The 12,198-nt window shown below is 33.7% G+C and overlaps 2 long non-coding RNA genes across 23 annotated transcripts; both read right to left on the minus strand.

The window, feature by feature from the left end:
- Window positions 1-4: 4 nt before the first annotated feature.
- LOC105977453 (uncharacterized) lies at window positions 5-8,169 on the minus strand. Of its 22 annotated transcripts, none has more exons than XR_016030908.1 (5): window positions 8,019-8,169; window positions 2,033-2,080; window positions 1,805-1,878; window positions 750-846; window positions 5-494 (listed from the first exon to the last, which is right to left on the minus strand). It is a non-coding gene; the product is annotated as an uncharacterized LOC105977453 (long non-coding RNA). The 22 variants fall into 22 exon arrangements; XR_016030899.1 differs by having other exon boundaries at window positions 2,002-2,080; window positions 8,019-8,166; XR_016030898.1 differs by lacking the exon at window positions 8,019-8,169 and adding an exon at window positions 6,108-6,237 and having other exon boundaries at window positions 2,002-2,080.
- A 174-nt stretch (window positions 8,170-8,343) lies between these two features.
- Window positions 8,344-10,251, minus strand: LOC148771254 (uncharacterized). The gene is made up of 2 exons (XR_016030914.1): window positions 9,542-10,251; window positions 8,344-8,548 (listed from the first exon to the last, which is right to left on the minus strand). It is a non-coding gene; the product is annotated as an uncharacterized LOC148771254 (long non-coding RNA).
- Between the last annotated feature and the right edge of the window lie 1,947 nt (window positions 10,252-12,198).

Here is a 12,198-nt window from a genome sequence, read left to right on the forward strand (position 1 = left end):
CAAGTGTAAAGAAAGAAACATTACTGACTAATACAAGTACAATTGCCAATGGCAAAATGATTTATAAAAGAATAAGAAACATATTACTACAAGATAAATTAAAAATTCAGCATTTTAATCTAACTTCTAAAGAGTTCCACCAATATGTTGTCAAAGACATGCACATCAGCAACCAAACTAACTCAGCTACATAGGAACTCAAGCTACATATTTCAGATAGCATTACATATCCAAATATATACATATAACAGATAGTATCAATAAAAAGGGAGTGAAATATACGCATAGGTCATCATGCCCGAGTAAGCACGAAGTGGTCTCTATTAGCATTTCCAAGCATATCAGCAGCAAAAGTCTAACAGAAGGCAAAATGAGCTAATGAAGCAAAAACACATATTTCTATCTAATTGGGTTTTGAGCAGATACAGATCACTGACATACTTGTGAATGTGCTTGAGCTGATTGAAACTTCTGCAAAACCAAGTTTGAAGACCCTTGTAAAAAAAAACCAAAAAAAGTTAACCATATAACAACTGTTTCGAACGTGAATTTTGAGAAATAATTTAGTCAAGGATTCGGAAGCGGATATTTATACATGCAGGTAAAAAAAGAAGAGTAAAACAACACGAAAAAAAAATTAAAATACTCATAGCACCACAAAAAAAAAAATTATTCCATAACAACTGAGATCCAAATACAGGGGTGATACCTAGAAACACCACTACAACCTTTCATTATACGTGTTTTACCTGATTTGGACGGGAGGCAGGAGACATAGTGAGAGGGTTGACGGAGGCGGAAGGAAGAACTCATCAGCCGAACATCCTACCATAAGAGCATACATACCTGCACTCAAAGCGTTTCCATCCATTAATACACAAAAAAAGAATGGACATGAAAAACAAAACATCCGATACTCAAGAAAGAAAAACACAAAATTCTATGACTCAAACTACAAAACACAAATATCTCACCAAAATGAATAGCTAAACAAGATTAATCAAGAAAGAAGTGCAAGAAAAAAATAAGGAACAAAAATTATGAAGATATACACAAATATCACACTAAAATGAATAGCTAAACAAGACTAATGGAAAAAGAAGTGCACGAAACACATAAGATTCGTGCATTGGGATCCATCAAGTGAAATGTTGAAAGACTCCGTTAAATAGTTCATTCTTTTTGTACTATGTGCAGATGTAGCCATTTATGTGACAAGAGCTACGCAATTTCAACAAAATTTCCACCCACACAAACCAAATAATTAATATAAACACAGTAGAAGAAAAACAAATTATTAACCTTGAGATGACACAAACATTGGTGAAAATAAAGTGGAAGACCTGCAATGGGAACAAACACCTAGGAAATCTAAGTACACCCTTTCTCAGAGAAGGCTATCAAAACAAGATAAAGTTTTGTTCATGTATACTCCAAAACAAAATCATGTTTTGTCCACGTATGCTGAAAAATAAATAATAAAAAATAAAATTCAAACACACAAGCAATAGTATTGAAATATAACTCTTCAACTTTCACAAAGAAGTTAATGAAGTATACCAAAGATTAAAATTGATACGGAAGAATTGTTTAAATGATCTTTAAAAAAATATACTCTCTTCATAATACCAAGGCATCAGATAATCACAAAGGATTAAACTACACATCAGCATATTAACTAAATACATAAGCAAATTAAATTCACTTAACCAGAATATACAAAACCAAATTCGTTGCATAATATATATACAGATACATATACGCACAAATACATTAAGAAACAAGAAAAAAGAGAGAAATATACCTATAACTCATCTTGCGAAAAGAAAATTGCTTTCTCTAGCATTTCCGAAAATTATTATAAAGGATGGCAGGAACCTGACAAAAACAAAGGTACGAAAACAAATTGGATGAAGAGAAAATCGAAACAAAGGCACCAAACCGGATTCATACGAAACCAAAAGAAAAAACTGAGATCAGTCACAAAAAAAATAAACATACATATATGTAATCAAAGAAAGAGAAAGCTAACTTTCCGGGAAAATCTTCCATTAGCATTTTGAAGATCATCACCAATAACCTGCAAAAAAACGAAGGCGGTCAAAATGGAAAATCGAAACCAAAGGCATAAAATTTGGACCTAAAATAAAACAAAAACAAAGGCAGCTCTAGCAGAAACCAAGTATTTACAAAAAGTGAGAAAAATAATAACAACAATAAAATCCAGTTTTACATTTTCTAGAGAGAAAAGTGAAATGGGGAGAAAAAACAGATGAACAAGAAAGAGGCAGCAAGAACGAAGTGAAATGGGGAGAAAAAAAAATATTAGCCTCTTGCACAAACGTCAATAGTGAGATGACATGATTGAAAAGCCGCGTGAGATGACATGATAGAAAAGCTGCAGGAAAGCAGAAATTATGGGCGGCCGGTGAAAGTGAAAAGGCAAGGGAATTTATGCTGATTTATTCGTGGGGAAACTACAGATAAATCCCTAATCCAAAACTCAACACACAGATCAGTCCCTAGATAGTTTCCCCAAGCAATTCAGTCCCTACTCACGCGCCTAACATGCAGTTCAGTCCCTAATAAAATGTGCAAATACTAAAATACCCTTTACTTTATACTAATTTTACATAACTTATTTCCAACCTCCAACGCGCCGTTTGTGTTACACGCTCTTTGCCCGTTACATTTCAAAGAAGGAAGAAACAACGAAGCACGAAGAATCAACAAAACGCAGAAAAATTATACAACGAAAGGAAAAATAAAAATAAACAAACCCATTTCTCGACAATGGTGAAGCAGGGTAAACAACAAGGTTTGATTTCTTTTTTCTTTCATTTTCTTGGAAACAGACCCATTTGGGTGTTGCTTAAGCTTGCAAAAAGGTTTATTTGTTGTAGAATTGCATGATTTTGAACATATCCTCTCATGGGTATTATGCCTCGACTTTATTCGGTGTTTTCCCTAATCATTAAATCGGTTCCAATATCTGTTTTTCTGTTGTTTGGGTTTGCAAATATCATTTATTTGTTGTCGAATTTCATGATTTTGTAACAGTTTCCTCATGGGTATTATTCTTCGGTGACATTAGCATGTCCCCAAAGGGTTTAACAAGGGTTTCATATAGGATATGGGAAAGAGGCTTATTGTATTTTTCGTACTGGTTCTATAGTATGTGTCATGGACAGTAATGGTATTAATAATGCATTTAGATGGTATTGACACAGGGTACTCGAAGTACTGTCCCGAAAGCATTTAGATGGTATTGACATATGGTACTAGAAGTATAATGTTTGATGCTTCTGTAGTATAAGTCATATGCCATAATAGTATTACTAGTGCCTTTGAATGGTATTACTAGTGACTTTGGATGGTATTGACATATGATACTAGAAGTATAATGTTTGATGGTCCTGTAGTATAAGTCTTATGCCATAATAGTATTACTAGTGCCTTTGAATGGTATTACGAGTAACTTTGGATGGTATTGACATGTGGAACTTTATAGTACGTTGTATTTGTTATAATTGTAGTTTTATGTGTATGTAATTGCAGGAATTGATGTAAAAGAAGATTGCAGTCAATGATCAAAGCGTACCATATTTTTTGATGAATTGAATTGTACCAATTTCATTGACGCTTTAATGATCAATAAGTACGGGAGATGCATAAATTATGTTTTCGATGGTTATTTTAAGGTAGGTGAGAATTATTGTTGCGTTTGGAATACAAGATCCCATAAATATGTTGAATTTCATACATGATACTCATATACTATACAATATATTCATACAAGTCTACAATGCTCAAGTGTAAAACTAATATTTTCTTCAATTGTTACCATAATCGATATTGATCAACTCCCACATTGTCTCCATTCATTCTTAATAGTCTTAAAATGAAGAGTTGTGTCTTAAAATGCGATCATATGGATGCATTGGCCCGACAATAATAAATAGAGTGTAACAATACTATATGAATGGCAAACATATACTTTATCAGTGAACAAATCGTACTATAGTCACGAATCACTTGTACTTCACAAGTGTATTCATTGTACTTACTTGATGAACAAAGCGTACCATATTTTTTGATGAATTGAATTGTACCAATTTCATTGACGCTTTAATGATCAATAAGTACGGGAGATGCATATATTATGTTTTAGATGGTTATTTTAAGGTAGGTGAGAATTATTGTTGCGTTTGGAATACAAGATCCCATAAATATGTTGAATTTCATACATGATACTCATATACTATACAATATATTCATACAAGTCTACAATGCTCAAGTGTAAAACTAATATTTTCTTCAATTGTTACCATAATCGATATTGATCAACTCCCACATTGTCTCCATTCATTCTTAATAGTCTTAAAATGAAGAGTTGTGTCTTAAAATACGATCATATGGATGCATTGGCCCGACAATAATAAATAGAGTGTAACAATACTATATGAATGGCAAACATATACTTTATCAGTGAACAAATCGTACTATAGTCACGAATCACTTGTACTTCACAAGTGTATTCATTGTACTTACTTGATGAACAAAGCGTACCATATTTTTTGATGAATTGAATTGTACAAATTTCATTGACGCTTTAATGATCAATAAGTACTGGAGATGCATAAATTATGTTTTAGATGGTTATTTTAAGGTAGGTGAGAATTATTGTTGCGTTTGGAATACAAGATCCCATAAATATGTTGAATTTCATACATGATACTCATATACTATACAATATATTCATACAAGTCTACAATGCTCAAGTGTAAAACTAATATTTTCTTCAATTGTTACCATAATCGATATTGATCAACTCCCACATTGTCTCCATTCATTCTTAATAGTCTTAAACTGAAGAGTTGTGTCTTAAAATGCGATCATATGGATGCATTGGCCCGACAATAATATATAGACTGTAACAATACTATATAAATGGCAAACATATACTTTATCAGTGAACAAATCGTACTATAGTCACGAATCCCTTGTACTTCACATGTGTATTCATTGTACTTAGTTGATGAACAAAGCGTACTATATTCACGAATAACCCAAGCTTTACCAGCTTATACATTGTACTTATTTGGTGAACAAAGCGTACTATATTCACGAATAACCCGAACTTTACCAGCTTATACATTGTACTTATTTGGTGGACAAAGCGTACTATATTCACGAATAACCCGAACTTTACCAGCTTATACATTGTACTTATTTGGTGGACAAAGCGTACTATATTCACGAATAACCCGAACTTTACCAGCTTATACATTGTACTCTTATGTTCACTAATTAAACAACAGTACATAGGTTTTACATAGCATGTAGACTGCAAATATTACTAGATTCAACACTATCAAACTATGAACTACTCCACCTTCAGAATTGCAATTCTTCATTTCACTTTCTTGATGGACTTGGTTCATCGACGCACTTGTAGCTTCATTTTCTTCACGATTTGAGTTGGAAAAAGTTTGCCCAACTTCAAATGGTTCACACCAATGGGAGTAGCCATGGTGTGGGCAACAGTAAAATAACCTTCCGGGATTCGAAACCATTGTGGGGTGGGTGGGTTTTACAGTGATTTTTTCGTCGGAAAAAGAGGAAACCAGAGGAGAGAAAGAGAGAAGAAATAGAGAAGAAAGAGAGCAGTAGAAACAGAGAAGAAAGAGAAGAAAGAAAGAGAAGATGAAGAGAGAGAAAAAGAAGAGAGAGAAAAGGGTGAGAGTGAAAAAGAAGAGAGAGAATATAATAAAATATATAAAATTCACATTAGGGACTGAACTGCATGTCAGACGCGTGAATAGGGACTGAATTGCTTGGGGAAACTACCTAGGGACTGATCTGTGTGTTGAGTTTTGGATTAGGGATTTATCTGTAGTTTCCCCTTTATTCGTTTCATATAAAACGGCGTCGTTTCGTGTGAAAACTGAAAAAAAAAAAGCACAAGAAAAATTAAGTGAAATTTGAAGGGTATAGCGCGTGAGTGCGAGTGGTGATGATATTAAAGAACACGAAAAATAGAAGGGCCCCACTAATTTTGGTCCGACCATAAATACAGCAATAAATTTAAATCGAAAGTAAATTACGGCAAAGGTTTGGGCTGGAAATATTCAATAAAAACGGCGTCGTTTAGGGCTCTTTTGTGTGAAAAAAAAATCAAAAGTAATTACATGGACACTATTCATCAGAGCACTACATCTTTATAGGTTTGTAATATATATATATATATATATATATATATATATATATATATATATATATATATATATATATATATATATATAGGCACATATTTTTCCTTTTGGTACGTATTTAATTTTTCATATTTAATTTTCCAAAAAACAATTCTAATTTATGCATGATAATAATATCAATTCTTACCATATAAAATAGTGAAATATGTGTTGTACCTTTCCAAAAAAAATTAATTGCCATGACATGCATGTATGCTTAAAATTAAGAAACTACGTACCAAATATAATTCACGTAGAATTATTTGTGGTTGTTGGAAATAGAATCTATGCCAAAAAGGAAACAAAAAATCGAAATCAGAATCTACTACTCAAGTTGATGGTTCTCATTCCAAAAATATTGGTCATGCTGCTTAAGATACAAAATAATACCTAAAAATACATAATCAAAATTGGTCTATATATACACTGAATTACTATCATCAAATATCAAATTAAATACGTACTCGAAATAAAGTAGAAAATATCGAAGAAAAAAGGAGTAAAGATCGAAAAGATGGCGGGAGAGGGAGACGAGCGTCCACATATGGTTGAAGAGAACGAAGAAGCGGGTTGGGAGCGTCCATATATGGTTGAAATGGCGGGTTGGGAGCGTCCACATATGGTTGAAATGGCGAGATGGGAGCGTCCACATATGGTTGAAGAGATGGCGGGAGAGGGAGATGAAGAAGAGCGTCCACAGATGGTTGAAGAGATGGCGGGAGAGGGAGATGAAGAAGCTGGTTGGGAGCGTCCACAGATGGTTGCCGGAGCACAAGTCGGAGGACGAGCCATGTTCTTACTTAGTTTGTTGCAGGTAATTACTTATCAAAAAAAAAAAAATCCATCGATATATATTTATATTCAATAATTTTGTAAAATTTTTTTATTCATTATTTATATGAATCATCAGGTGATTGTGGCATGGGTGACAATGGGTGTGGAGATCTTATTGGTAATGGGAGTAGGTGGGGCAAAGCATCGAACAAGTTTGTTATGGGTGGCGCCGTTCACATCAACTATCTCGGTGTGTTTGGTTTTGTGTCGTTATCGAGTTGACAATAACCCGATGATGACGTGGTTTGGTTATGCTATGACGGTTGGCTTCTCTATGCTGCACATAGGAAGCAGCACGTTCCACTTGCTGAAGGCGCTTAACGGTTGGAAATTGAAGAATTTTTTAATCAACTATCCGCTTATTTACGCCGTATGCGTCTTGGTTTCTGTCATTATCAACCTTTCTTGTTTGGTAGAACGCGGCTAGGATTATTAACTCAACGATCGGCCATCTGCATGTTTTTATGCGTGCTACCGTTATTTTTTCGTTTTCAGTACTTTCCAATTTCGTTTATGTTTTTCTCTTGATTGAATTTTAGTTTCATATTTTTTCTCTTGATTGAATTTTAGTCTTTTATTTTTCTCTTGATTGAATTTTTGTCTTATTTTTCTCTCGATTGAATTTTAGTCTTACATTCCATCTAATTTATTTACGCCTTTCTATGTATTATGAGAAATTAAATAAACTTTTCCCAACCATTATAATTACATCTACACACATATACGTATTTAATAAACTATATAGACATGACAGAAAGACAAGAATTGCGTGAAAATAATGATATAAAAAATTAAACAAAAATAATGGAGTAGAGTTCAAACAATACTAGAGCTGAGATAAAAAAAAAGGTTAGGAGATTTAATTTAAAAAAATACATATATATGCTCATGTAGAAAATGTTAACAAAAATCGATGCAAAATCAATTTACCTGCACAAATATAATTGAATACACCTGGAATTGTGGTGGTTGGAATTGAATAAATAATCAATTTACCTGCACCAAAAATGAAGTGAGATCAAAGCAAAATCTTCAACTTCAGTTCATATTCTGATTCCAAATATTGGTCATACTCATACGTATAAGTTTAAAACATAAAAAAGTAAGCATTAACCATATATATATATATATATATATATATATATATATATATATATATATATATATATATACTAGGGGGGTGGCAGTTTGCCCATTATGTACGGATAACTTTGAGGGCAATGTAAGTTGGGGCTTGCAAGTTTTTAAACTGCTGTTCATGGTTGGATTATGATTGATCCAAATAATGAGTTAATCATTTTCAGCAAAGCAGAACAAAATAATGTCTCCACATATCTACGATAGAAAATTAAAACCCATAACTAAAACATTGATCAGAGGGCTCAGTTCATATCGAAGAAACACGACCCCAACCGAGTTTGAGCATATCAAACTGCATTACGTGAATACCTCGTCCCAAACTGCATTAAAATTTTCAGATGTAAGTCTATGTTAGCCTAATCAAAACACCTGTTTTGCAATGTAAATAAAATTTATATCAGTACAAAGCATACACAGAAGAACTACCTAAGTGAGCAAACATTGCATGTTGGGAATTTAAATCAATAATAAGAAGCAAATTATTCATAATTTTCAAGAATATTGCGTAACAGTCAAGAAAACGCGACGAAAAAAAACGCAATCTTTTTACGATGACCTCAAGCAATTTCGGATTACTTTCAAGCTAAAAACATTAATGGTATGAACAACCATGATAGAATACTAAATTTGCTTTAAATGCTAATAAGTCAAAAAATCATATTCAAAAGAAAAATAAATTGCTTAAATCCCAATTAAGTCATAAATTATATTCAAAAGAACAACCTCCAGCTGTTGTTCCAGTTAACTGCAATTATATATGAAAAAATATATGTATAGCTCATAAACAACAAAACAAGAAAATAAGCTTGAATTTCAGAGCAAAAAAATGGGTTTTCGAGTTTTGGTTTTCTGATTTCAGGTTTCGGATTTTCGAGGTTTTGCTTTTCGGATTTCGGGTTTTGATTTCGGTTTAGTTTCGGTGAATTTCAGATCCACAAGGCAACTCCTACTAATCGAAAAATTTGACTCTCCAACTAAAATTTGAAGGGCTCTACTCTAAATCACACTATCCTTATTGAAAAAGCAAGCCCAAAAAAAAAAAAAAAAAAAAAAAATCACGAACAAGAAAAATCAAATTCTCCGATTTTCACATATGCATGAACAAGTCAAAAATCATATTCAACTCATGATTTTGGTCAAATTCTCTACCCTTTCTAAATCAACAAACAAGAACATAATCACGATTATCAAATCAACACGGCAATTCCCACTTATCGAAAAATCTAATCCTCCAACTAAAAAAAAAAATCATTTATTGGAAAACAAAAAAAAAGAAAAAAAAAAAAAAAACAAGCATCTGATTTTTCACATACCCTTGCATGAATGAACTCTTCGATTCTCCCTTCATCGAACTGCCCCGACAATTTAGGCCCGAAAGAGACTTAAAAGTCTGGATTTCGTCTTCCCGATTAAAGAAAAGAAAAGATGGACAGAAAATTATGAATAATTTGCTTCTTATTTTGGAGGAAAGTAGCTGTTAGGGGGAGGGGGGAGGGGGTAGCTGGGAATTCTTGAGATGGTCGACGGAATTTCTGGAAGCGGAGGAGGAGGCGCGGCGGAGCAGGTGGAGGAAAGATGCGGTGGGAAGCGACGCTGGCGGAAGAGGCGGTGGGCGGCGACCAGGGCGGCGGACGAGGCGGCGGCGGGAGTGGAAGTGGGCGGGAGTCAACGATTGCAGGCCTCCCGCTCCCATGGCTGTGAGAATTGGACGGCAGAGGAAATCGAAATGAAAGACGAAAAAGGCTCTGAGAGAAGAAGAGGGGCGGAGCGGTGGTCAGCATTCGCATCGGAAAAGGGAGAGGAGAACACAGCTGTAGAAGCAGGAGGAAAAAGAAAGAAAAAAAGAGAGCCGGGCCCACATATTTGCATTATAGGCTTGTAAAAGAATAAAAAAACATCTGGGCCCACCGAAGATGGCCGATTGCAATCGTGCATAGTAAAATTAAATGGAAAGTAAATTAAGAAAGCCACCTGATTGGTGGAGCTTCACCGAACGGCGTCGTTTTACATGGAAGTTGGCAGAAAGAAAAAGGAAAAAACGGAAATGGAGAGTAAAATAGAGGGCTTCGACGCTTATATATATGTACTATATACTAATTTTTCGTGCATGTGTATTATCTACTTATTTTCCAGAAAAATATACAATAATACTTTTGCATGAAAAATTCAAACTATAGAACAAATATGGCATGCATGGGGAAGGTGCATGTAGTAGACGTAGTCGGTACTAATTAATACGGCATACATAATTAATTACAACACCTATTTTATTCATTTTAATTTGTGTATATATTGTAAGACCAAAACTAGTTGACTATAGTCATATTCAACTATAGTCATATTCGGCGTAGTAAATTTGTGTTGTACATACCTTTCCAAAAAAAATTAATTGCCATGCCATGCACGCATGCTTAAAATTAAGAAACTACGTACCAAATATAATTCACGTAGAACTATTTGTGGTTGTTAGAAATAGAATCTATGCCAAAAAAGAAACAAAAAATCAAAAGGAGAATCTACTATTCAAGTTGATTCAAAAAATATGGTCATGCTACCTAAGATACAAATTAATACCTAAAAATAGATAATCAAAATTGGTCTATATATATGTACTGAATTACTATCATCAAATATCAAATTAAATACGTACTCGAAAAAAAGTAGAAAAGATCGAAAAAAAAGGAGGAGAAAAGATCGAAGAGATGGCGGGAGAGGGAGATGAAGAAGCTGGTTGGGAGCGTCCACAGATGGTTGCCGAAGCACAAGCTGGAGGACGAGCCATCTTCTTACTTAGTTTGCTGCAGGTAATTACTTATCAAAGAAAAAAAAAATATTCCATCAATATATATTTATATTCAATAATTTTGTAAAAATTTTTTATTTATTATTTATATGAATCAGGTGATTGCGGCATGTGTGACAATGGGTGTGGAGATCTTACTGGTAATGGGAGTAGGTGGGCCGAAGCATCGAACGAGTTTGTTGTGGGTGGCGCCGTTTACATCATTTATATCGGTGTGTTTGGTTTTGTGTCGTTATCGAGTTGACAACAACCCGATGATGACGTGGTTTGGTTATGCTATGACGGTTGGCTTCTCTATGCTGCACATAGGAAGCAGCACGTTCCACTTGCTGAAGGCGCTTAACGGTTGGAAATTGAATTTTTTTTTAATTAACTATCCGCTTATTTACGCCGTATGCGTCTTGGTTTCTGTCATTATCAACATTTCTTGTTTGGTAGAAGGCGGCCAGGATTAACTCGACGATCGGCCATCTTTTGTTATGCGTGCTGCCGTTATTTTTCGTTTTCACTTTTCAATTTCGTTTATGTTTTTTCTCTTGGTTGAATTTTAGTTTTATTTTTGTCTTGATTGAATTTTAGTCTTATTTTTCTCTTCATTATATTGAATTTTAGTCTTATTTTTCTCTTGATTGAATTTTAGTCTGACATTCCATCTAATTTATTTACGCCTTTCTATTATGCGAAATTAAATAAACTTTTCCCAACCATTATAATTACATCTACGCACAATATAAATCGATCAATACGTATATAATAAACTATATAGACTTGACAGAATAAATCGATACGTATAAAATAAACTATATACAAATTAATAATAACAAGTACAAGAATTGCTTGGAAATAGTGATATAAAAAAATAAACAAAAATAAACAATACTAGAGCTGCAGAAACATTGATCACTTGGAAGATAAGAGAATGGCATTAAGAATTTTATAAATCTGAGTCGTTTTTTTAATCAAATCCCATAATAATGGATATAATATATATTAACACCATGTATAAGTTTAAGACATAAAAAAGTATACCATTAACCATATATAAATATATACTACTGGTCTGGTTCGAATTTGGTGCAGGTGTATTATCTACGGTTTTCGGGCGAGATTCGATCTGCCGTTGCACATTTCACACACTGAAGGTGCACAACGGTTGGAAATTTCATT

Source organism: Erythranthe guttata, chromosome 4 (genome assembly GCF_056151865.1).
Source record: "Erythranthe guttata isolate IM_541 chromosome 4, IM_541, whole genome shotgun sequence".
NCBI classification, from domain to species: domain Eukaryota; kingdom Viridiplantae; phylum Streptophyta; class Magnoliopsida; order Lamiales; family Phrymaceae; genus Erythranthe; species Erythranthe guttata.